This window comes from Chamaea fasciata, unplaced genomic scaffold (assembly GCF_029207755.1).
Source record: "Chamaea fasciata isolate MVZ Bird 193981 ecotype frontalis unplaced genomic scaffold, bChaFas1.0.hap1 SCAF_1, whole genome shotgun sequence".
NCBI lineage: Eukaryota > Metazoa > Chordata > Aves > Passeriformes > Sylviidae > Chamaea > Chamaea fasciata.
The window spans coordinates 114722891-114749799 of NW_027094086.1; the positions used below are offsets into that span (position 1 = coordinate 114722891).

The window sequence follows — 26909 nt, forward strand, 5'->3', positions numbered from 1 at the left end:
TTCTATTGTCATCACTCCTCTAACTTTCCCTCATTAACAAAACATGGAACAGCATCTTTTGTTGGTTTATTACAGTCCTATCCTACAGACCTTCTTCTATACAGAGAAACTGGACTTATAGGACACCTTTTCTATCCTTGCTAGCTGAAAATCTCTAAGTTTGCATTAAAATGAAAAAAGGTAATTCAGTTCATCAGCCCTAGATATTTTAAAGTACATTTTTTTTCTCTCCTTTTTTAGGTCTCTAGAATATGTTGAAACTTTTCTAGACAGCTGATCATTACAGGAGGTTCTGAATTTGATACATTTACGAACATGAAATGGATAGACCCTCCTGCAGTGTGCTGCCAGGACTCAAGACCAAATTTATGTTTGTTTAAATACATAACACGTTTCACCTGGATTATGAGGACTTCTACTTTTTTTGAGTAAAAATACACTTCTTCTTTAGTGAAGACCTGAAGATACTGAAGTCTCTATAGAAATTATATTTTAATGTACTTCAGTACACTGAACTTAAATAGTTATCCTATTACTTCAAAGGAAAATTCCAATTGGCTTTGCAGGATTGTAATTCACTGGTAACATCTTCTACATATAAGCTGCGCAGAAACATTATGTAGAAAGCACTGAGACACAGTCAGCACGTGCTATCCCATTTTCAGAGTAGAATCACATTATAGAGTAACTGTGTTCCAGAAGCTTAAATACTAACTGGGATGGAGCTGTAATCCATTTACTGCCTTTGCATTGCTCTCCTCTCTCAGCTGTGATATTATGAGGCTGTCTAGTCAAATTAATTGCATACCCTAGTAGGAGTCATGTAGGTGCTTCTTTTATTTCTACATTTCTAATACAGGCAGCACTCTGATAGCTAAACTATGTCCTTATGTCTTTTTCTTTCCTTATATACCATATCACATGTAAAAATTGCCGGTAGAGAAGTGGGAAAGGTCGTCTATTTTAGCAGCCGTATAGGTCAGCCTCCATACTTGGCCGCTGGTGAACAGTGGTCCGAAGGAAAAAATTAAAACAAATATAAAATAATAACAATAATAATACAAACCCCGACAAACAAACTTCTTTGCAATCTGTAAGACAGACAGTGCCCAGTGTCCAGGAGGTGTTTACAAAACCACATCCGACGAGCCTGGGCGCAGCGGCCGCTCTTACGCAACCCGCTGCTGCCCTGCTGGGCGGCACTGCGGAGCGGGGCTGGGCGATAGCCGAGCAGCGATAGCCCCGAGCGCTGCAGTGGCACTTCGCTGCTAACCACAGCACCGCTCCAGCTCGCCGGAATTAACACAACTCGTTCGCCGGCAGTTCTGGCGGTGCAGAAAGGGTGCGTTCCCGCGGAGAGCTGGTGCGGGGCGGCGGGGCCTCTCTCCGCCAAGCGACAGGGACGATGCAGGTCCCGTCCCCGGCCAAGCCGGCAGAAGCGCTCAGGAGAGGTGTGGGGAGCTCCGAGACCCTGCGCTGTCCCCGGCGTACCGCGCCATCTCGGCGCGCAGCTCCGCAGCGCTCCCGGCCCGCCGCGCCGCTCGGCCCCGGCGCTGCCCGCGCCCGCCCCGCTCCTCTCCTCTCCTCTCCTGTCCTGTCCCGGCCGCCTCCCTCCGCAGGGAGAGCTGCCCGCCCGCCTGCCCGCCCCCCCCCGGCCCCGCGTCCCGCAGCCGCCCCCCCGCGGGGTCACCCGGGGACAGCGCCCGCCTCCCGCCGCAGGAAGCGCCGCAGCCGCCCCGGCGCCTCCCGCTCGGCGCTCGCCTGTGGCAGGTGAGACTCGCCGCGTCCCTCCCCGCTCCCCCGCCGGCCGCCCCGCACGCTCTCCCCGCCGGCCGACGGGACGGGACGGGGCCGAGGGGAGCTCCCCCGGGCCGGCGTGTGGGGCGGGCAGCCCGAGCGGGGGGTCGGCAGGCGGGCCGGGCGGGGGTCCGGGCCGCGCTCCGGTGCCGGCGCTGGGCTGGGGCGGCCGCGCACCGGCGGGGATGGACAGGCGCCAGGCGGGAGCGGCGCCGCCGGCCGCCCCCGCAGCCCGGGCCCGGCCTGCCGCCGGGGCGGGGAGGCCCCGGTGTGCCGCCGCCCGGGCAATGCCGCTCCCTCCCCTTCCCAGACCTGCCGGGACTCCCTTCCCGGCCCCGGGCTGCCCGCGCCGGCGAGGGCCGGGCTGGAGCTGCAAGGGCAGCGTCAGCTGCTGAGTGTCCCCCGGCACTGCGTTTTTACTGGCTACAGGGGAAGAAAATAGGCTCCAGGAAGGGCTACGTCGTGTTTGCTGCTTCTGCAGAGTTCATTCCACCCCTGGGAACTGCTCGGACTTCGCGGGAGGGGCCGGGCTGCTCTGTAGGGAATTCAGGCGCTTTCCCTGCGCGGCGCGTGTGGGAGCGCTCAGCTCAGTTGGGATGGCAGAATGGGCGATGGCTGGGAAACCCTGGGGAGTTCGGGTCACAGATGGCAGCGGCCGTGTGTTATCATTCCAGACTGCACTCTGCGACCAGCTGACAAATTGAAACAAGCTGTAAGAACCTCTCTGCGAATGTAGTAAGGCTGTTTGTTAATCGTACATGTGACTACAAAGGATCATGGACCAGTTTTTTTTTTTTTTAATGGGTGCTACTGGCTTCCTACTCGAATGAAGTCAATACCCCTCATGGAAAAAAAACATAGAGTGTTCTGTGGGAGTGATGTAAACAAACTAACACAGAATATTATGTGGAAAATGAAATATGGAGTAACTTAGGTCCTGCAGCAACAGGTGGCAGAGCTGAGGAGAAGAGACTGCATGTCCTGGCTCTCTGTCTTGCATCTCTGTCATAGCACAATCTTAGTTCATGAGGGGTGGGGCTTTGTCTCACCAAAACAGTGGCAAAACACGTGGCCAAGTGAGCACCGCCGTGGCAGGACGCTCTGCTGGGTCATGCAGCATGGCGTAGTCGTGCCCTGGGGCAGTCAGGAGGCGGTGAAAAGCAGGAAGAGCCTCAACAAAAAGCAAGCACTTGCAGAACATCTACGATTATCAAACCACAGTTCTTTCCCAGGTTAAAGATTTTTCTTTCCCCACTGAAAGTATACCTGAAAGAGAATACTTGCAGGGTAGTGAGACACTAAACCAGTGGCAAAAGAAAACAGAGAGATACTGTGTGTCATTAAAAAAAAAATAAAATTCATAGAGTCAATCTATGCAGGCAAAGTTGCCAAAAGGGGTAAGACTTGCTCAAGAATTTAAAGCACAACAGCGTGCTTGGCTACAAAAGTTTAAGGTCTTGGCCTTTCTCATTGAATCAATAAACATAAACTCAAAATAGACAGATTCTAATATAAATTTATACTGAGCAGTTGAGATAAAACTTCAACAGAGTAAATGAGAAGGCATTGTTAGGAAAAAAGGCTTGGGAAATGATACCAGGATTTATTAGGGAAATGAAGAAAGACATATTGTCTCAGATTTAAAAAGGAAATCTCTTAAAAAATGAGGCCTAGCAGAAAGAAAGAAGGGGAACTTGCTAGTACAACAATACTTTGTTTTCATGGAAAAAGCAGCAATGAAAATGTTTTGAGAAAAAAAAGGGCCAGGGAAAAAAGTTAAATCAAAAGAAATGTCTTTGATAATGATGGAAACATCATTATCATCAAAAGAAACTGAAGTGCTCCAGGTAACACAAACATTTTCAGAAAGTAATATTGGAGTAAGTTGACTAGCTTAAGAGAAACAAACAAAAAGGACATGGGATAGTATTACTCAGAAAGAAGCTGAAATGCAGGAGATAAATTACATTAATTTTCATCACACAAATCGTCACAGTCTGGAGATCAACCTGAGTAAGACACAAAAAGAGAGGTAACTTGTAGAAAAACTGTGGAAAAGGTTTAGGAATAGAGACTGGGAAATAGAGCATAAGTAGATAGCTGAACAGCTACAGGCGATTCTGGAGACTTTTCTGTGGGAGAGAAGGATGCCACACTGCTGTTCTAAGGAATTTTGAGTTCCTTTTGCTATGTGGATGGCAGACAAACCTAGAACCCCAGATCCTGAGATTTTACTGTTTTATTTTCTTGACACATGAAGATATTCTGGAGACACCCGAGAAATTCTTGAATGTACGATGGGCTGCACTTCCAGAAAAAGGACAGAGCAGGAAAGCAGCTGATACCGGATGATGTATCTGCCATGACAGGGGGATGTCAGAAGCAAGGCTAAGAAAGTTAAGGAGGAAGACCTGAAACTCCCTTATGAGGCATTTGGAAACCAAAGATACCTACAGAAAATACAGATTTTATGTACCCCTGAAAGAAAGACAAAAGATTGTGAGATGACTTCCTGGAAAGTATTACCAATTAGAAGGGGCAACTGTGATAAGGGCTGAGGTTCAGCCACTCTCGTACAGCAGCATGTACACAACTATGAGGTATGTTGTGTTACAGGATGTCCTGCAGACCAGGAACAGCCTAATAGCTGTCCTGTACCAAGCTGGGCTTTCTAGGCCATGACAGACCAGCATTTTATCTAAAGAATGGGGGAAACTAATTTCTTCATCTACCCAAAGGAAATGTAGCATTTTTAATGGGCTGTTTGACTCTGTAATAATAATAATAATAAAAAAACCCACCCAAACCAAACCATGAATAAAAAGGAAGGAAAGCTTTTGTAGAAGGACAAATGTAACAATGTGGTTCAGTTACGGGAACATAGACAGCTAAAGAAAAGGCATTACATAAATAAAATCAGAGAAAAAACAGTAAAATTCCTGACCTTTCCAGGTCAACAAAGCAATTCAGCCTCATTTGCAATCAGTCATAAATAACGGCAGTCATTTTAACAAAAGATTACATTAGGATACATCCTGACATAAACTTTACACTTAGCTGAGACCTTGGCTTCCTGAATATGGACCAGTTTGTTTTTAGAGTTTTTATGAAGTTCTTAGTACTTCCATTACAATTATTCCATTTGCATTTCAAAAAATGTGCTATGGAGGGGAAAACAATAACATCATTCCTAACCGATTCTGTCCCTACAAGTTTAGCGAAACGTAAGGGAGAACACATGGAACCTATGAAACCTAAGGAACCTATGGAACTTAGGCTGAAAGACAGATATGCATGATCTTCCAAACATTTCCTGGTTTTTGTATTAATGGATTGATAAACCAGTAATGGGAGGAAGAAAAGGATCCACACAAAGCTTTCAACGTATTAGCAAAAATGTTGCACTTGTCTGACATATAGTGGCTATAATTCAAATGAGATATTGGGGCTGCATTATATAAATGCTACCATGAGTTCTGTCCTCTTCCTTGGTGAATTAAGGTTTTAGCCATAGTTGCCATATGTGAAGAGGTTTGGTCCAGTTTTGGAAAACAACAGAACACAGAAGCCACATGGTTACTTCAGGGAGGTGTTTTCCTTTAGGTTTTTAGAGACAGGCACAAGAAAAGCCCTCGACTCTCTTCTGTATGACTAGGTCCTGGTGGTTAACCTTGATCAAACACATGGTAAAGTAAAACTGCAGGAACTGTACCTGTCCTCCTAGTGAAGGTAAGGAGATTTTTGTTTAGAGGTTTGATTTCTGAATGACAGGTAACTGCGTCAGGCACGAGTCAAGAGAATGTAATACTTGGTGTTGAGATAAACTGCTGAGATCCTATTTGTAAACTAGCCAGCTGAAGATCAGATGATAAAGAAAACTGAGTAACTAAAATACTTAGGATGACTTTTAGAGGGTTCTGAGTCTCAACATTGTAATTAAAGAGCATTAGAGTGGAAAATGTTGCAAGTAACTTTTATGACTTTGGCAAAAATATGTCATATAACACCGCCTTCCTAATTTTATTGGGATAATGACAGGTTAATAAAAAAGTAAAAGGAGACTATAAATAAGTAAGTAAATAAATAAATAAGTAACCAACTAAATAACTAAGTATGGTAAAGTAGGGACCACCATGTTATGAAATGGCACAAGAGGTATACATCTGGAACTGGAAACTCAGACTCATTCTATGTGTGCACATTTTCTTCTCCTTTAGTCTGGCCAGGTTATATGGATTTAAGTTCATCTTCAGTGATTTTTTTAAAAAAATTTTTAATTACTGATCTTCAAAATAAGGGTGAATGAGTTATTTACTGTTTTGAGGTATTGTAGGAGATGTACTTAGTATGTGAGATCTGTCCAGTTCTCTGGGATTTAGATGGATGATCTCATTAGGTTCAGAATCACTGCACTAAGTCCAGAAATATACAGATGCTAAACATAATGCAAAATCTTAATTATTGTTTGCAGTTAATTTAACTGCTATTTTTGTTTGGTTTGCCTCCCTCTGGCATCCTTAAGTCCTAATTAATTCTTAACTGTGGGTGGTGGGATTAGGATTGGCAGCAAAACACACCTCAAACAGCCCACCAGCACCATAGGGCTGTACGTGCAGAAGGTCTGCCGAAGCAAAGATCACATTCTTGAGAAGTTAGATAAAGGTCGCTATTGTTCTTGCCGCCAAGATTATTTTTATCACATTGTCAACATAGTTGTTAATGTACAAACATGCAGGTGAGATACAGAACACATGAAACTCATAAAAAAGGTGGGGACGTTGTACACACATGCAGTTAGAGCACTGGGGATGAGATGTACATAAAAATGCTGAAAGGGAGCAAGGGTTCGCTTGACAGATTAAGGAGCTGGCTGGCACTGTTCCTTGTGGCGAACTGCTTGGTGACATTTATGGCACTAATAAATAAAATTTGTGAGCAAATATCATTAATTGATGTAGTTCAAGGAGTGGCTGTTTGGCACGTTTCTATGGAGGTGGTAATTCAGCTGCATAACCGGAGCAACAGTGAGGGGTTTTGGTTCTTTTTGTCTATAATGTTGCAGTTTTTTCAGAGTACAATGAGATTTTTTTGGCTTAGGAGTGCTACTGTAATTGGTTTCTGGGACTTTCTTGATTTGACCTAATTGGACATTTTGAAAGGTTGCCAAAGTGCGGGGTAGGATTTTGCCAGTTTTCCGTCAATGATTAATAAAGCTCATTTGGAGGATCAATTAGAGTTTCAGAAAGAAGATTTTGCACCAGAATTGTTATAAAACCAATGAATTCTATTTTATTAATTGACATTTTCAATGTTGAATGATTAAAAAACAGTGCTATAGTACTAAAGAACAGTAAATGCTCATTTTTTTTGGAGAGAATTTCCTCCCTTCAGGTTGTTATTATGTTATTTCAGGAATTCTATAATCAGGGTGGGGAAGCACTTTAATTTTGGTTTGTAGTGATACTTTTGGCAAAATTCAAATTGTTGTTTTCAAAAAATTATTAGACTATTAAAAAGTCATTTAAACAGGTAAGATTTCCTGAAATGTTTATTTCCTTTTCACAGTGCTTGCAGTTTAAGTAGCAGCTTTCTAAAAGTCTTTAGAAAGGATAAGTAACTGCTCTTGGTATGTCTGAAGACCTAGTGAATTTAAAGAAATTAAGTGATATGTTTGGAGGAAGGAGAAGCCAGTAGTGTATGCCATCATCAGTTTCTAATCATCCCAGCTCCTCCCCAAGTTCTTGTTTTCATAAAAATAATTTTAAAACAACATGCAAGTGGTTCAGCCTGTCTCTGTGCATTTATAATTTGTTTATTTCCCTGGTACACAAGTATAGATTTGGTGGATTGTTTTTTCTGCAGTCAGAGGACTGACTAGGGTGGATAAGTTAACAAGCAGGAGGTTCCTGCATGTTGGAATTAGCAACTTATCTGTCTCATCCATTGCTTGTTTGTTCATGTTTTGCTCATTCAGATGTATCCTAAAGAAATGAGATACCCAGCTATTACGGTAGCGCCAGTTTCTAATTTGTTCCAGGAGTTCATAGCTGTGGGTCTGAGCACATCAGGAAGGACCTGTACGTGTTTCCATACTAATTCTTCTTGCATTTGGGTCATAAGTAAGTTTTTAATCTTAATATTATTGGGTTGCAGCTGACTGAGTATCTAAAAAAAAGTGTAGCACTGCTATGCTATGCTATGCTATGCATAGCTATGCCATGAGTTGCTATACTTACTCTTTATAAGTCAAGCAAGAGCTTTTACTGAGGAACTTCCCTCTGCAAAGCTTTGTGCACACCAGGTAACACTGCCACTCTGCTGCAGTGCTTGAAGGTCACTGGAAGAGCCAGAGTTTTCACTAAAGTAGGACTCTTCCTTCCTTCTTCCTTCCTTCAGAGAGGATTTTTTTCAAGCTGGCCTCCAAAGTACCTTCTGGGATTCCTGACAGATCAGTTCTTCTAGGGAAGGAACTGCTTCTTTTGCAGACACTATTAGCAACTAAATTAGACGCTAAATATCACAACATGAAGCCCATAATCACACTCAGAGGATGCTTTCCTCTTGTATGTCAGGCAAATTCAGTCTAATTTGGCATTTACTGAAATATGACTGTTGAAAACCTACCAGCACTACATATTACACTGAGCAGGTATATATACTACACTATGTGCTACTCTTGGGGCAAAAAATGGCAAACCATTCTTAACTAATAAAATTATAGCGCTATCCATTACAGTATTTCTGCTAGCACCAGGGTAATATTTCTGTTCTAGTTCTCTCAAGAGAATTTAGGAACAAAAATACTTCCATGAAAGCTCTGTGCATATCTCCAAAATCTTCCAGAAATTCAGCTATGAGTGGATTCAGGATCAAGATGGTAAAATGATCTAATTTGTTGCATGTGTTAGGCCTGCTAAAATAAAGCTTAGCAAAATACTGTTAAAGCAAGAGTGGAGGGTGAATGGGAAGATTATAGAGCATTATTTTACACATTTTTGCTTACTGAAATGAGTAGATGACCTCATCTTCTCCAGAGCAGAGATAGCAGGCTTCTACCTTCTGTTCTGAACTCAGCAGAAAGGTGGAAGAATCTCAATTCCTAAATTTTGTTATTTTTACTCTAAGGTGGAGGTCGTTTCCCAGCATGTCTATGTTTCTTCCTCTCTTTTCCATAGAAATGATCAGTTATGAAGAACAAGTTGATTTAGAATAGGACGAGCTGCTCAATCCCTCAATTAATGCACCCACCCACCAGGTAGTTGAGCTCCATATGGTCTTGGATTAGGAATGAGGGAACTTGCAAAGCTCTTGTTTGTCAGGCCTCTAAAATCAAGACTCTCCCCAGTGTGTTTTAGCTTTGCCTCAGAGTAACCCAGTTAAAATCATTCCAACTGAAGGAGCCTTTCCAAGCCCTAATCTTTTAACTGAAACCAATGCAGTTTGGGACAAGGGATCCCGTTTCAATAGGACCTCTACACATCTTCCCACTCCACCTTCTCTCCCAGCTGTGTTCACTCTTCATTGGATCCTTCTCAGAAGAGATGTTCCTTGTCCACTGCTGAAAGGGAACTGTGTGACAAGCCTTTGGTGCTGCCACAACCACTTCAAACTGAAGGCTTTTCTGCAGGACAGTAAATGCTATTTCTTCTGGCTGATGGGCTGTCCTTACTAGTGTGCTCCTTGACTATCTCATTTGGTAGATCTACAGATCTGAGCTACTGAAGCCTGTCATTTGTCATCTATTTTTTCATTAATAATAATTTGTTAATGTGAAGTTGCTTCTGCTATGTATTTTTGGGAAAATCCAAACTAGGTCCACTATCATGAAATTTGAAGCCATGACTCATTTAGAGAAATCATCACAGATGGCACTAGGACAAGAATGGTCTTGATGATCTGTTTAGAGATTAAGAAGAATGAACTACTGGTTTTGTTTGCTCCAGTAGCCCATCTAGCCCAGTTGCCCTTGTCTGATGAGCAGAAGATGCTTGCAGAGAGACTGGAAGAAATAGAACAAGTGTAGGATTTCATAACTTCTTGCAGTCAGAGGATATGGGAATTTCCTAAGCAGAAATTTCACTGGATTGCATCATCATGTTTATTGGCCATTGATGGACTTGTCGGCCATAAATTGTCTGATCTGTTTTGAACTTCCTTGAACCTCCACATCATCCTTTGATAACAGTCCAAAAAGCCTTTTTTAGTAAAATAGCTTCTGGAATTAAAAGGAGAGCATACACAAATTCCTGTTTAGTCTGGAAGCTGGCTTCTGTCTCTGAGAGCTGAGACCTGTTTTCCCCAATACTTTCTTGCTGCAATTTAGAAACAGAGATCTTAAAAATATTTTTTGATAAGAATTTAATCTTACAGTTTTCCTTCAGGTTTTGTGGACTGAGCACTAATTTCCTGTGTCATGTGCAACCCTGCATAACTTAAAAAAACCTCCCTGCTGTGTTTTTTCATGACAGATCGAAAATGGATATGAACTGTGCATTGGAGGTTAGAGTGTGCCTCCAGATTTGTTTCTCTCTCTTTCGCTTTCCTTCTTGTTATTTATTTTTCTTTCCTATTTGTCTCAATTTTCATTGATTTCTCTTCTGTTCTCACACATCTGCTCTGGTTCCCCTTGAATTCTGGTGGTAGGATGGAATTGGATCTATGTACAAAAGCAAAGTATTATTACATTAGGTTATTTTTATATTCCCCAGAAATCTTGAAACAGACAAATATTACACTGTATTGGAACATGGAAAATGAAGAGGAAAAGAAACAGTATATAGTACTACTGGTTTATTTTCCATTTGTTTTTTTCAGGAAATGGATATTTGCCCCAGACAAGGACTAGAGGATGTTGGCCAAATACTTTCAGTTAACACCAAAATGTTTTGAAGTGTTTCATGGCATTTAGAGAAGACTGGCCTCAGCTAGCATTAATAATGAATAGAAATTAATCTAAGGTCATTGTAGTCACGTACTGTCCATCAGTTTTGCTGTGTGTATAAGCACTGCTTATCCATCATTTAAAGAGGGACTCACACAGGATGCTTTCCTGCTGTGCTGACTCAGTCCTAGTCGTCTAAAAATGAAAAGAGGCATGCGTGCTTCTTGATTTTCACATTCCTTTTAACGCTTTTGAAACAAAATGTTTTGGATTCTCTTTATCTGCCAAAAGGTGAAGTTTTCATTTAATCAGCAGACTGGAGTAATTTTTAAACTGCTGCTTTACCATGATTGATTCCATCTTCAATCACTGTGTCTTCATGCACTGTAGTACTCAGGAAGTAAGAGGCCTGGGAAATTGCAAATAAAACCTGTATGTCCTGTAAGAGCCTCCTTCAGAAAGTGATTGGAATGTCTCCTGTCCACCAGATAATATGTACTAGGTGGTAAAGTGAATCAGCTTAGCTCATGTTTCATTGTGCACTCTGCTGGATTGTGTACAAGCAAATTTAAAATGGAACAGGTGAGGTGTCTAGTAATTCTGAGAAAAACACAAAGTCATTTGTATCAGAACTGATGTGCCATACTGTTGGAATCCTAGAAACCTTTACACCAAACAACCACCCTAAAATCAAAGATCTGTAGAGCAAAACAAACCAACCAGTAACAAGGAAATCTGGTAGCTGATGCAAGATGTATAATGTCCATTACCATTAGAGAGCCCAAAGAAACTAAAGCTCTCCCCTGCCTGCCCAGCCCTGAGGTGTGAAAGCCAGAGAAAAACTGCTTAGGAGGAAAAGTAAATTGAGAGCAATAGAGGATAAAAAGCTGAAATCCACCAAGGTACCAAGTTAAGTTGTTGTGTTAAAATGTAAAAGAAAATATGGTTTCACTGACAAGAGCCTTATGCCCTGAAAGGTGTACAGATTCTCTTCCAGCTCATCTCAGAGCTGGGTTACATCCTAGGCACTCCTAGTCCAGCTGTCAGGTATTTGATGAGGTCAGTGTTCGGTTGCTTTTTGATTGAACGGAAGTTTCTGATGCCTGCATTTGGGAACAAAGTCACGGGCATAACTGATGCAGTGGGAAATTGTGCCTGCACATGACCTGAACTTTGCTTCTCAGAGAGGAGGAAAATGCTGTCATTACTGTCCTGGTACAAAGTATGTGCTGCCTCCCTCTGCTCCTCCCTTCCTCTTTAGTGCCTGCTCCAGGTCAGGCAGCATGGATACTGCAGGGTTTCAGAGGCTCTGTGTCCTGCAGTTGTACTGAACCCTCATTTCACGGCTGGTAAGAAAAGCATTTATGTGAATGCATGGTAGTCACAGCACATCCCTGAAACTCGAAGAGAACAACAGGATCTTTCTTTTTGCCAAACAGGAGTGGTGTTTCAGGCACTGGGGGGGGGGGGGGGGGGGGGGGGGAGGTATTGATAGTGACAGTCGCTTAGGGTCTTGGATTTCCCAAAGCTGGGGACTTACAGTTCCTATGCGAGTATCATCCTCTGCCTAAACAGATGGAAGGGAAACTGTGGTCATGTGAGGAGCCAGGAGCATCTGTCCTCATGCAAAGTAGGTGGCTAGAGAAACACTTTGAGATACTTCGACATATCTGTTCCAAAAGATACAGGGAATTGGCATTAGAATATAGGAGGAAGCCGTACCTCTCTAATATCCTCAAATATTTGCTGTTGCCATCAGTGAATGGCGTTCTGTGTTGGTTTCATTCGATGGGGATGATGACACATTGTAAGGCTCCCATTCTCACCATCACATGGCTTTGTGTCCCTGCATTTTAGTCATTTTAGAGCAGTGCATCACCACCCCACTGGCTCATGCTGTGCTCTGTGTTTAGCAGCACATATTTATGACATGGGGAGCGAAGAATGAGGTCTAACTCAAGTCCTTAACTAACCCGTAAGTGAGGGATTAACTGCCTACTGCAATCTTTTACTAAGTATTAATCACTTAACATTATTTTCATATTTTCGAAAAGTCTTTCGCTGCCTTAGTATGTCAACATTCAAACTGGGTTTGAAATCACGGCATTTGGGGGACTACTGATACATTAGATGGCCACTGCTGTCCTTAACCTGACAAGGGACCTGTTGTGTTACTTCCTGGGTGAAGGAAAAAGTACACATGGATGGGCCACAGCTATCAAGGTTTTGCTCTTGCTTTACAAACCTGTCTTCCTGGCTGTGGTAGAGTTAAAAAAATAATTACAAGTTTTTCAAAGGATCACCCACATACACATGGTATGAGAGCTCTTTTCTTTGTTGGTTTCATTTTATTTGTACATGACTCACTCTTGGCAAAATGAGTGAGCCTCATGAGCCTGTAAAAATTCTGTTTGGATTAAATGATTTGCATTAAATGATTTATAACTGCAAGAAGGCTTTAATATTCCTGTAATTCCTTAAGGAAAAACAAACTGATCTTATTCTTTCAAGTAGCTATTGCTTTCACGCCTTTTGCTTCAGACGCCATCTTACTCGCTCAAGCTGATAGCTGTTAGTGAGACTCTGGGTACTCCTTCCTTGCTTTCCCTACCTCACGAATTAGAGATGGGTGGTGAGGATGTACTGTCACCTTTTTCTGAGAACATTCTTCTGAACATGACTGAAGGCCAGGAAACCTACAGCCTCCCAGACCTGCTTGCCCTGCTAAGAGCAAGGAGCAGCATTTATGCTGGCCTGAGGTGGGGTGATCATGTTTCTGAGACCCAATTTACCTCGGTTTTGTAGCCCAGAGGCCCATCAGTCTTCATTTTCCTGTCAGAGCCGGTGTGCTGATTACAGCCACCTCATTGCTGCTGACTTCTGCATCGATCAGCTGTCAGCAGGGCAGCTGGGCTACACAGCTGCCCTCACACCCTGACCCCTTGGTTCCCCAATATCAGAGATGTGGGGGCAAGGAGAGAGCATCCTGGCAGAGAGGAGAGTGCCAGCCGCCAGCAGCCACCGAGGCTGCCCGCACCCTTGGGATAGAGGCCTCGCAGCAGGGTGTGCCTGTCAAAGCCCATGGGAAAAGCATGCGAGTCAACAGCGGGACAACCCAGCCGGATGCAGGACGTGCCATCAACAAGCCCTTTAACTTCGTGTTTGCGGAGAGCCGCGGCTGCCCTGGCTGCTCACTCCAGAGGCTGAGGCGCGGCACAGTTGTTAGCGGGGGCCTCTGCCTTCGGCCTCAGACCACTGGGAATCCTCCTCCTTTCCCGTGCCCGTGTCCCTTTGAAAGGAGGAGCCGCGGGCACGGGATTTTACTATCCGAAGTAGAAAAGCGCCGCGGTCCCCGCCGCCCGTAGCCGTCCGCCGCGCCCGCACCTCTCGGCCCGAGCCCCCGGGGCGAAGCGGTCACTGGCGGCGCCCCGGGGCCCGCCCTGCCGGGCACCGCCCGCGGGGCCGCGCCGCAGCTGGGGGGATCCCGGCTCCGGCGGCGCTACAAGTGGCCGCCGGGGGCGGTTTTGGCTCCGGCTCCGCCGCGGATTCCCCCCGCCCCGCGCCCGCCTCCCGGCGACCCTCTCCGCGGAGCGGAGGGGCCGCGGGGCGCGTTGCGTAACGCGGCGCTGGGCTCCGCTCCGCCGCGCGTCGCACGGGGCGGCTCGGAGGCGCAGCTCGGCGGGTCGGGTCGCCGCGGCCGGAGGTGAGCGGTGGTGGTGGTGGCGGCGGGGCGGGCGGGGCCGGGCCGGGGGGGGCGCAGCGCGGCGCGGCGTGTGCGCGGCCCCGCGGGAGGCGGCGGCGCGGGCGGGGGGAATCCAGGTCACGTCCGCAGCCAGACGGCGGCTGGCGGGAGGGACGCGGCGAGAGGCACCGCACCGCACCGCGCCCGGGCGGGCGGCGAGCGGCGCGGGGCAGGCGCGCCACTGCGCTCCGCCGGTAAGTCCCGCGGGTCACCCGGGCTGCCGCTCGGCGGACAGCGCGCCCGACCGCGGGCGTGGGCGAGCAGGGGCTGCCGGCTCCGCAGGTTGGCGTCCCGGAGCGCCCCCGGGGAACTGCGGGGCGAGCGCGGGGGAGCCGAGCCGCGCTCCCCGGCCGCTCACTATATTTAGCCGTCACCGGTGGGGAGAGCGGCGCGCAAACGCTGTCGGGGACGGAGCTCCGCTGGCCCGTCGGGGCGCCGCCCGCCCGCAGCAGCATCCGGGGGCGGCGGGGGGCGAGCGGCGGCGCGGCCCGGCGGGGAGGGCAGGGAGCGAGCCGGGGCACCGCCGGTATTCATCACCGCGGGGGGCGGCGGGGCCGGGCGGGGGGAGCGGCGGCGTGCGCGGCTGTCGGCGCTTCCTGATTTATTTATGTTTGCAGCATAGGTGGTATTTCCCCGTTTAGAGTTTATCCATTGAAGTTTTCTATTTGACTTTCTAAAGCGGCGGCGGCGACAGCAACAACAACAGAAATCCGCGAAGTTAAAAAGCCAAATGTGTTAATTGTTAACAAAATATAGACAGGGAAGGCTTGGAAGCTGTAGTGGGTGGATTGTTCAGGCAGCGTACGAGTAACAAGGAAAAGGCAAAATTGTCAGCCCCATGAAGCCAGGTGCCGGTAGGAAGGGAGGATCGCACCTGTTCTGGGTGAGTGGTAGGAGCCCCATAGCCCCGTGGTCGCCGAAACCTTGCTTCCCCTCCTGTGATCCGGATGGAGGAAGGTGAAACACAGGTTAAAAATGCTGTAATAAATACCAGGTCTGACCAGGAAGGCAAACGGGACTTTTTTTTTTTTTTTTCCTTACAGTATAAGCCGTGTTCCCTTTAGAATTTTAACTTAACAAAAAATTCGTGCATGCGAGCTGAGCCATCTGCTAGTTACAGTAACATATTTAGCATTTATTTACAAAACTTAGTCTGTCGTAAATATATGTTTGCATAATTGATAGACTGGATATTTTTATAAAAAATAGTTTGTTTTCCTTTTACAGTTCAGTACTACTTGTGTGTTGATACAATTTTCTAGATTTTCTGGTTCCTGTTTTCCCCCCTGAATAAACACTTGAGAAGAAAAACCAAAACAACAGAGCAAAGGGTTTGCTCTTTTATAAGAAATTTCCATAATAACAATTTAGTTTTCAGGAGACTAATCAATGCAGTTGGATTGGTGAGTTGCATTGTCTCACAGAGAGGCTTGAGTTTTCTCCCTTACTTTGAATTCAAAATAACACAGCTATGTGAATGTATAGCCATTTTTAAAGAGAAGAAGCTGGAGTAAATCACTGGAAAGTATAACCCTTCACTTTCTCATAGAACAGCTGTTTAAGGCACAGTAACAACAAAAGTTTTGTGAAACTGTGTATGCCTACTTCCTTCCTGACAAGGCTTTTTTTTCTTTTCTACTAACTGGCGTGAAATCACCCTTCATATTAGTCCCAGGACCCTTAAATTAGTCTCAGCCTTCTTCCAGTTTGTTTGAATTGGTGACCTTTGGATGAGCTGGTGTGTTCCATTGTTACTTGCTAATGATGGAATAATCTAGCCCTGACGTACCAGTTGTGAAACCGAGGGCGCTTTTGCTGGATGGAAATTCAAATGTCTTATGGCTCCATGTTGGAAAACGCACGATTTAGCTGTGGTTTTCATCTGCATTTAACTCCGTGGACTCTGATTTCCAGAACTGAAAGGGCTCAAACCAAAGTCTGTTAGAGTTGATGGAAAATCTGCCATTGATTTTTACTGGTTTTGGATAAAGTCTTGTATGAGGTGGTGTTGAGCACATCGTGGCTACTCCAAATTGTTCAGTCCTTTTGAAATTCTTTGCATATCCAAGTCATTATGTAAAGTCAATTTTTTTTGTGTGCTGTCTCTCTGCGAGAATGTTCTTTTGCTTTGTAGAAAGTGATGGTGGTGGTTTTATTCGCTCTCTTATATGCTACAGCTTTAATTTTATTATCTGATCATTTCCTATTATGTGAGGATGACGTGCGTGATTTTAGAAAAAGTGAAAGTGCTTTTGCTTCTTACACTGAAGACAGGTTTCTTCAGGTGTTTTTCAAAGAGCTTGCAATAGTGGGACATCTGAAGTTGTAAGACATGCTTGCTCTGATGTCTGTGTTGTACTTCCCTTGTCTGGTACATGGGTGTTTGCTGCCTTTGGTTTTTTGTTTTTTGTTTTGTTTTGTTTTTCTTAGGAATGTGAAAGGGAGAAAGTTGTTCATGATAACAGATACTGGTGTTCTGTGAAGAAGCTTGCAGAATAACACATACCTGTGGTAGGCATATATCCTCTCCTGGCTTCCCTGTTGTTGGTGATGAGCAAGATTTTTCCTCTTGGCTATATGTAAAAACCCAGCCAAGAGAAAGTAGGGAGGAGAACTGCTGAACTTAAATCATGGAAGTTTGTCAGAGTTTATTGTCTAGTGTAGCCTGTCTTTAAATTTGATTCCATTTGGAAGGGAGCCAAGGGATGAAACCTCAAAAAAAACCCACCTGATTTGAGGCAGGATGTCCTCCAGCAAGAATCTCATTTGTCACCGGGAGAGTGAGACCGTGAATCTTGGCTCCTTGGAAAAAGAAATTCTGGAGCTCATTATCTCTCCACCATCATATTCTGATTTACTGATTTGGGGTTTGCTTGTTACTAAAAGTTGAAGAACGCAAAAGAGGCATGCATGTGAAAGAAGCTCAGGTAAATAGGCTGAGATGAGTGAAGGCAGGAGAAGCACAATTACTATGACCCCTCATGCCTTGGATTTCCAAGTGCTAATTTTCCCAGCCAAATGAATTTGCTCTTAAATGAGAGATGGCTGTCATGGCGGAAAGCAGAGCTGTAATGTAAGGTGCAGGGTAGCAGTGCAGGGCTGCATCTTGTCTCCATCTTGTCCTTTTTCCTGTGGGATTTCCAAAACACATGAGAATCTGGCCTCAGGAGGAAAGGTGGAGATAGTGCTGGGGCACTCTCCACCTACATGCAGGGGCTGTGGCAGCACCTCCATGCCGTGGGTTTGCAGAGATTATGGCCAGGATCTAAATGTGTGAATTCTCTGTCAGAAAGGATCTGAGGGTCAGTCAGGAAGGATTTTCCTAGTATTTCCACAGTTTGTCTTTGTTCCCTTCTTTCCAAATATCAGAAGTGGTGTATGTGGTCCTAGATTCTCTTCTGCTTGGCCCCATTTTAGTAAGTAAATAAATAAAAGCTGTTTGGTAGCTCTTCAGGTGTATGACAGCAGAATTCTGCCAAGTCACCAAGGTGCTTTCCTTCTATCTGCTTAACTGAAGGAATGCCTCTGGGTGGGTGAGGAAGTCTTAGTCCAGGGAACTCCCTGGCTTAATTTATCCCATCAAAAAAGTTAGCAGAATAATTTACATGGCCACTAGTGTGGCAGTACTGCTGCTGACATTTTTTAAACTTTTCATTAATGGTGCAGTGGAGTGCATCTCCCTTCTTATTGATGAGCTAGGATTTTATGTATTGTACAGGGATAACTAAACGAACAATGCATGTGTTACAAGAACCTTTGTCATTAAAACCAGGGGCAGACTATAAATTTCTGTGTAAAGATTAAAGAATTGTATTCCTTCAATTCTGTGTTATTCCATCAGTTGTATGTGGTCCAAAAGGACATTTTGAATAAAGTAATTGAGTCTTGCATAAGTTGTTTCTCTCATTTAATTCACAACACGTGAATGAGATTGTTTTCATTATTCATCACAACTACTTAATTTAAATGTGGTCATGGTAGGGGGACAATGCAAGTAAAAAAGACTGGTTGAAAAAGTTGTTTCTGTTGTTAACCTTTTCAGTGTATGGTCACACTTCCAAAGTGCATGTAAGCCCGCATCTATAGGGGAGTAAATTGAAAGCAAATAAAATGGTTTTTTTGAAATACAGAAGTTAACTTGAGTACTCCGTTTTGAATGCTTTTGGTCATAAAAATTCTCATTTTACTCTAACCCATTTTAGCTTATTAGAAATTAATTATCCTGTGAAGCTAGTGAACTAATGAAAGAATAAAGGATTAAACCACACTTAAAAAAAAACTTTATATCCTCAAGTGTCTTAAATATAGAGAAGCTGTAATAATTTTTACTGATGAACTAAAAGGGCAAATACTCTTACGTTATAATTAGATTATACGCATGAAAGCAGTGTGATCATTCTAGACTACGGAACTGTTCTCTGTCCTCTGGTGAACCTAACCCAATAAATTAGGGTTCTGTTTTTCCATTGGAAGAAATAAAAGGACTGATTGTCAAGCTGCCTAACAGTAAGGTAGAAAGCAGCAAGAAGATCAATGTCTCATCAAGTGAATTTAGAGTCTAACCAAGTGTAAAAGTCTTTCTTCTCCTGGGTGGAGTGAAGTTGGTACATGTAGAACCAAATCACTTGTATGTTTGCATACACAATGATTACTGTTTTATCTTGGGCAGAAGTTCATTCTGCTCACCTGCTATTTTTTTTTTTTTTTGCCTATTTTGATGCTGATTTTTGAGTGTCTTGAATACTTCATGGGAGTTTGTTGTTATGAACTGCATGCCACAGGTACAGCGTCAATGTTGCTTGACAGTAAGATGTGCTTTGTAACAGCTGTGGTGTAGGAAAATAAAGGAGATCTATGAAGAAAATTAGAAGTATCTGTCAACTATGTAAGTAGTTGGATCCTTGAACAATTGCTCACTAACTGATATCTTAGTGGCATGCATATGGATGAACCATTTTCAAAACATCCACAAGAAAAATATACTTCTGTGAGCAGGAAGAGCTGTTTTCATCACCATTGCAAGTTGGCTTCCTTGAGTAATGTGTCATGTTTGCTGTCATTATCTACATCTGTACAAGATTCTTGAACTATGGGCCTTTTCCTTTCTTATGTTTTCATTTGTAGATGTTCACATCTTTCTTCCACTGGCTTGGACTTGCACCTTGGCCCCCTTTAGTATCCTATTATCTCCACACCTCCCACTCATGACTTTTCATTGTTTCTCTTGATTCTGCTATACCAGCTCCTTGCCATGTGCTCCAGCCCAGCTGTACTTCAGCAGGTGTGGAGTGCTGCTGCTGCTTGGTTTCCTACCAGTGGAAAGAATAAACACTAATAAATTGAAGATACTTCTTCTTTAGCATTGTTTTTTGTCCTCTGACCCTTAGCACAAAATTATTCCTGGTCCATTTGCCTACCTTCTTGCAATTTTTGACAGGTAGGATTGCCTTCGTGTGATTTTATACTGTTTTCTAGCTTTATGTTAAAATAGTTTTATTTCTGTGATTTATTAACTTGTTCCTGGCTCAGTTTGATTTTTAATATTTCATACATCTTTTTTAAAAAAGTGCATGTTTGTGTGCAAGATGCTTCAAAGTATAATTATGAGCTGTAGCATTTGTTGTGTAAGGCTTAAAATAACTGTGTTCCTCCCTTCAGGAAGTTGAAGGGTTTAGCTTGAGCTTTCTTTTATAAGTTAGGTGTCTTACTTTCCATACTGCATTTTTTGTCATTAAAAAAAGATAAGGTGAAATGCATTACCCAGTTAGATAAACAGGGAAAAAGTCTGTACAGAGTTGTATCCATGTATTTCCAGAATATACATGGCCACGTACTTATGCACTAAAAGAATATTCCCCTCCAGAGTATCTGTGACAAATTCAATTTTTAAAGCAAAATAATTACTTCAATTAAATATTAAAGTGTAATTTTATTTCTAAAAATACTGAGAAAATTATGTCTGGAACACAGAGTACTTATAGAGTGCTGAACTGCATTTATTTTGTTTTGTGCCCAATTCACTGATGTGACTTAGTGAAGTGATTTAGTTTATTGAAATTCTTTATGTGACTAGAATAAAACAGCTTGGGCCAGAGGACTTGGATCAGCTATATAACTGCAGAAGTTGCTGATTATTAAGGTTAAAGAAAGGAGAAGAAATACCAGAGTTAGGGTTTGATATGCATCCTTAATTCAGGTGTCTTTGAATATATGCAGGTAAACTAAGGTTTAGAGCCCATGGATGGTATTGCTTCATTTTTCAGGGTGTTTAGTCCTATGTAATAATTGTCATCCTTGGAAACTACACCTCCTCTTTATTTGAAACCAGGAAACTTGGGATCAGATCTCAGGGAATGCAGTTGGTTATGTAGAATATTGTGAGCATTTGGTCCCTGCCTGTGCAATATACACGTTGAACAGTAATTTTTCACTGGCTGTGAGTTTTGAGTTGAAAATCGCCTCTGCACCCTGAAGGTTTCTAACCCAATTACCCAACTTTGTATTTAATTGTTGCAAACTCTTCAGCTCTTTTTATTTCTCTTGCTTGTCCTGTTTCCCCTGCCCCCAGTCCCATGCCTCAGACACCTCACACTTTTCTCCGTTACCAGAAATGGGAGAGGGATACTGGAGATATTTCATTTTTCTGAAGAGTCTTATGCTTGGAGGTAGCATCCTTGACCTTCTTTCCCCTTAGAACATCCTGTCAGTTTCTCCAGTTCTGAATCTAGCTGTTGTTGAAAGCAGCTGCCATGCACCTGGTTCTTTCTGAGGGATCTTCTTGCCACCAGAAGGGATAAGCAAATGACAGGAGTCCCACTTGCCACTGTGTTGGCCAGAACCTGTGCTTTTGCCTTCGTGACTTTTTGCTTTACTAAGTATTGCGTTGTTTGGGAGCTTTTTTTTGTCCCCAGTCCCACTGCTGTTTGACATCTCCCTCCCTGGCACCCCTACCCTACCCCTGGCAGTTCTGCTGGCTGTGTATGTGACCACTGACATGTGCTGTGAGATTTGGACAAAAATTATGATAGCCTCTGCAGCCTCCAAAATGCATGAAGCCTTTTTTCTTGCCGGGTAGGTTGTTGCACAAGATACCATCTTGATGGCAGCTGTCTTCATTTGCATTGAACTCTGGGAGAACCCAGAGACTGCTCTGATAGTCAGGCCGCCTAGGAAGGCTGTTTGCTTTCATCCTCTGCCCAGGGAAGATGAATCTCACCCGCTGCCACTCTCACGATAGGATGAGGGGAATCTGCTTGCAGCCATTCTGGCCATGACTTTCCAGTGGGTGAATGGTGGGAGTGTGTTTTGCAAGGCAGAAGGATCTTCTACTGTTATCTCTTCAAGAGACCTCATATCAAAGCACTTTTAGTTTTGGGAAGTGCTTTCTGTGTTTGGAGGTTAGACGCAAGTGGGAATAGCATGACCTGGGGAAAGGAAAGTGCTGGATTCCATAACTCCCAAGGGAGGAAGGGCTCTGGTCATACTGTCTCTATAGAGCAGTTCCCTGAGCTAGCCATCCTCATCTCTCTATCCTGCTTGCAGTGACATGGATAAGTCTCCTTGCTTTGGCTCTGCAGTGGCTTCTCTTCAGTGCCACTTTCCTTGCATGGAACCATGTACTTGGAAAACCATTGTATATTGAGTGTGCTCCCTTCTGTTTTCAGATGTCTTCACATCTTCTGAAATACCCAATAGCTTGTAAATTCAAGAATCTGGGTGAAACATGGTTTTTTTCAAGTACTACAAGAAACGTTTGTGAAGCACAAATAAACTTAGGCAAGCCCCTTTTTCCTTTTTGACTAGATTTTTATTTTCACAGGGACAGCAGGATTCATCCTTGTCATAAGGTCCTTTCTTGCCAAGTTACAGTTATCTTCCAAGGAATAGAATTCAAGTAATTGAAAGAAAAAGAGTTTAAAATTTTGGATATAGAAAAAAGCCCAACCCCAAACATTTCCTTTGCCACTTCTGCAGAAATAGCAAGGCTCTATGTAACAGGTTTCCCAGAGACAGTGTGACATCTCCATCCCTGGAGATACAAAAAAACCCAGGTGGACATGGTCCAGGGCAACCTGCTCCAGGTGACCCTGCTTGATTGAGCAGGATGGTGGATTGAACAGTCTGCAGAGGTCTTCTCCAGCCTCAGGCATTCCTTGACTGAAACTTTCTGAAAGGCTTTTGAAAGAGAATTGCAGTTCGCTTTGATAGAGCTGAGTGAAATACAAAATACTTTAAGGTAGGTTCATTCAATGGGAAGTGTTTAGCACACTTTCAAATTAAGCTGGTCTGCCAGGCTTGCCTATAATAAATTCAGGAGAGTAAAAGATATTATTTATTTATACCAAATTAACAGAGCAAATCATATTGCTTCTGTCTACACAAACACAAAATAGAAGCATCTCTGTAACTTTAAAAGGTGCTCTAAATGCATTTTCCATGCACAGATCAGAGTTAGGAGCTTACTTAAAACTTAGAGAATTCATGCTCTCACCTTTGCACATAAGAGGCCAGTTCTCAGGATCATTGCCTTTGATCCCATAGAAAGAATCATAGGCTTAAAAAGGAGCCAGGACTTGCCTGCTGTTTAGTAGTAATTTTCTGATTATAGTTTGCTCACAGGAATGTAAATGTAAAGAGCCAAATTTACGTAAGGAGACTACTCTGTGAACCTTTGCCCTCCCCTCTCCCTCAATCTTAGTTGTCCAGTTTGGCTCCCAGTGCATTTTCAGATGTCTCTTTCTAGGGTTACTTGTCTCTCTAGCAAGAAGCCCAAGTTCTGAAAGCAAGAAAGTGGTGGAGTTGCAGCCACAAAACCCGAACTCAAGCAATATTCCTTCTCCCATTACTGCTGCACGTACTCATGAGGCAGCCCTGTGGGGACCAGTGTGGACGCTGGCTGGCAGCCAGGCGTGTACCAGACATCTCCTTACCTTTGCTCATCGATAGAGCTCCTCCACAAATGGCAGCTAGAAATTCATGCCTATGAGCTCACATTAGTTTGACCCGTGTTTTACAACAACAGTGCAGGCTGCCTTTTTCTTGGAAAAAAAATGCATTTCCCAATGTTTTTAGCATACTTTATTTCCTCATCTTAGGACTAGCAGGAAGGTTTATCAGCAGTTTATGGTGGAGATAGAAGGAAAGGGGGTTTTGGATTGCTGACAGGATACTGCTTGCTGGCTGCGCAAATGTAGTGTGCAATAAGACAAAAAGCTTGGACTCTTCTGTGTGAAGTTCAACTCCAAGCCAAATTAACTTGACCTCAGCCTCTTCAAAACCTGTCTCTATAAATCTAGCTGCAGTCTGTTTTGATGATCACAAGTCTGCAGCTGAATTAATTATTTGATGGTACAAGAAAGATATGTAAAGGGAGACCTTTACCACTGAAGCCCAGATCTACAAGATCAAATCTACAGTCTGATTTTCTTTTCTAATGTTTTCTTGCTAAGTGTTTCCTTATACATCATGCCTAATCTTGTCAACATTTCTTTAGGTCTTGCTCCTTTAAATAGCTCTGGATGAGTGGAACATCCCGTACTTTTTCAAAGATCTCCTGGAGTCAATGAAAGCTATTTGTGTGAACATGGGCAGCTGAAAGAAGCAAAGGCATTGTGAGCCCTGCACAGAAGGTCTGTGTTTGGGATGTGAGAGTAGTATGGCATTACTCTGTTTGCTTTGGAAGGTAATCTAACGATTTACTTTAATCTAACAATGACTTTGAAACAATTTGCAAATTAGGATTGTGGAAACCTCACTGTCGGGTTTTTTTCTTCTTTAAGAGAAGAAATACTCAAACCCAGAAAGAGCATTAGGCAGGAAGAATTTGAGAGGCTCAACCTGGCAGATGTTGCAAGGCATGTGATAGACTAGGACTGAGCTTTACCTATTGCTGTGTGAAGTTAAGATCTGTAATCTCTGTTAGGAGCTCCAGATTTCTCAACACTTGGGTGATGGTGTAACAGGAAGAAGGGTGTGGGCAAAACTACAGAGCTACATATGAGTAATTCAAGACCTCACCTGTTTTCCCATATGGAGAACAGGACAAGTGGGGAAAGCAGATGGACAGATGAGAAGTTAGAGTTTAATCGCTTAACTTTTGCTGAGCTTATCTGTACTGAGGATAATCTTCAGGGATTTGTGTTGCATGCTTTTTGCATTTTTTGGTGGATGCATTTTGAGTCAGAAAAAATGATGTCTTGTGTCACACCTTTTATATTCTGTCTCAGCATAGCAAATCTGAGCTACTAAGTTATAGTCAGCAGATGCCAGCAGTCTTTGTGGTACTATAGTGTTAGTTTACTTGGATTTTCTGTGTTTTCTGCAATGATGTTCCTGGTGGTGATCAAACTACCTTCCTAATAATATCAAAGGGGTGGAATTAGTGCCTCATTTCAGTGTGAAAAAGTCTCAGTGAGTATTACAGGCAGATTATGACCTTAAGCAGTGCCCAGAAATGATATGTCAGAAAGAAAAGTCTATGCTCCCAACAATGATTTTTGAAATTCGGTCAACATTACAAATGTTTAATAAATGCATGATTTCCTGCAATGTTTGAAATTGGGGTCAGGACTCCAAAATGAAACTTAATGAGATTGTATTCAGTGGGTATTATGGCTGGAGAATCAAAAAAGGCAAGAATGAAGGTAGGTGATACAAGCTTGCCGTTTTCCAAAGCTCAACAGTTTTGTGAGCAAAATGATCTGCTTACGGGGTGTTTTTAAGGTGGAAGTAATTTTATCTACGGTGCTAAATTTGGAATCAGTTTAGCCAGCCATCTGCATCTGTGTATATGGTAAGTCTAATATCTTGATTTGTGGATTAAATTTATACCGTGCTCTTACGTATTTTTCTTCTGACCCTTACCTTAGGGGTTTTTTGTTGTTGTTTGGTTGGTTTTCTGTTTTGTTTTGTTTTTTTTTTTTTTTTGGGGGGGGGGGTGGGGGGGCATGGGGTTGGTTTTTATTTTTTGTGTGTGTGGGTTTTTTTCTGTTACAATGTTGAATCTCATTGTTGAATGTTGTTGCATTTCTTTTTTATTCATATATCTTTGAAAAGCTTGGTGAAAGTTTGTGAAAACTCAAGGCTTCTTATATTCCTATATGTCAGTTAGTCAGTGGTATTGATACTGAATGAAATTAATGCTCTTCCCTTTGTAATCCAAGCTAATGTCCTCTAATCAACATTATGTAATTCAACAAATAGAGCAAAACCTACTGAATTAAGATACTGTGCTGTTCTATTATCTCTGGATGTGCAGCATAGCACGTATTTTTGTTTCTTCTCAACATTTTGTAGATCAGTAGCTGAATTTCTGGGAGTAAATGCATTGTATTTTTGAGTTAATGAATTTCACTTTCTTTCAGCACTTATGTTCAAGTTATGTTTCTGCTGAATTACACATTGTTAATTAAGAAGAATTTTATCTCTTTGGTTAACAGAAGAAATTGGGACATTATTAGGGTGTTGGCTTTGCTGTTTCCATAACAGGTTGGCTGCTTTGATCTGGCCGTGTTGACAGTAAAATTGGGTCTTCTGCTTGGACGTGTAGAAGTATGTGTTTGGTTAGACCGTTATCAAATTGGAGGAAGTAACCAGAATCAGTAAAGTGAAGACAGGTACAGTAATGATAAAAAAGAGAGAGAAAATTAAGCAATGCAGGGTCACTCAGAACACTGTCACTTTGCTCTTGTAATTTGTGGCTGTAAACAGAGGTCGTGGCATCATGCTACAGCTATCCCAGCTCTTCTCAGTTCTGTACCATTTTCCTGTAGCTCATACAAGCCCAGTCCTAGAACACTGCATTCCCTTTTGTGTACTGCTCCTTATTTATTTTTGTTTCTTAACCAGAAGAGATTAAACAGTAAAGAATTCAGGGAGGATTTGGAAAAATAATAGAGAGTGTGAAATGAGAATTAAGCTAGAAAAGACTGCAAAGTGTCTGTATACATCTGTTAGTGACCTTGTGTGTATTGACTGGAAGTTTTGGTAAAAGGTTACTGCAAAAAGTGAGGGTTTTAAAAATTGTAACAAGGGGATTTACTTACTAGACTTTGGTCCGTGTGTGATGGTGTTATCACCCTGGAAGTGGTTGATAGGAATTAAGTTGTGTAAAGCCTCAGCAGCTGTGTATTATAGAACAATAAAACTTTGGTAGAATGAGGGGGAGGCAGCTACTGAAGTCCCCTCTTGTATGATCATTTTTGGTGACATTAGTGACATGTCCTGGTTTTGAACACTCAATGCCTTTGACCTAATTTAACTCTAGTGTAACAACATTGAGAATATGGAGCATCTACATCACGGAAAGGAGAAAGGAAAATACATTGAAGTATTTCCTTATTTAAGTGTAATATTTTTCCTTAGTTAAACATGTGCAGTAATATAAAGCAAGATACAGCAAAAATAGGATTCAGTGGTATTTGCCTGAAGTAAGCATATGCAATCTTGTAAGTGCTGTGTGACATTTTAGATTTTATTTAATTTTCCCTT

The 26909-nt window shown here is 43.1% G+C and overlaps 1 protein-coding gene across 3 annotated transcripts in view; it reads left to right on the forward strand.

The window, feature by feature from the left end:
* Positions 1-14207: 14207 nt before the first annotated feature.
* Positions 14208-26909, forward strand: part of THRB (thyroid hormone receptor beta) — a 158259-nt gene continuing 145557 nt past the window's right edge. Inside the window, exon 1 of one of the 3 annotated variants that reach the window (XM_066194395.1) lies at positions 14208-14381. The gene's annotated coding sequence lies outside the window, so the exon portion shown is untranslated. Of the gene's footprint in view, positions 14382-14501; positions 14615-26909 lie in introns of those variants that run through there. The other 2 variants (XM_066194374.1, XM_066194382.1) reach the window with 2 other exon arrangements.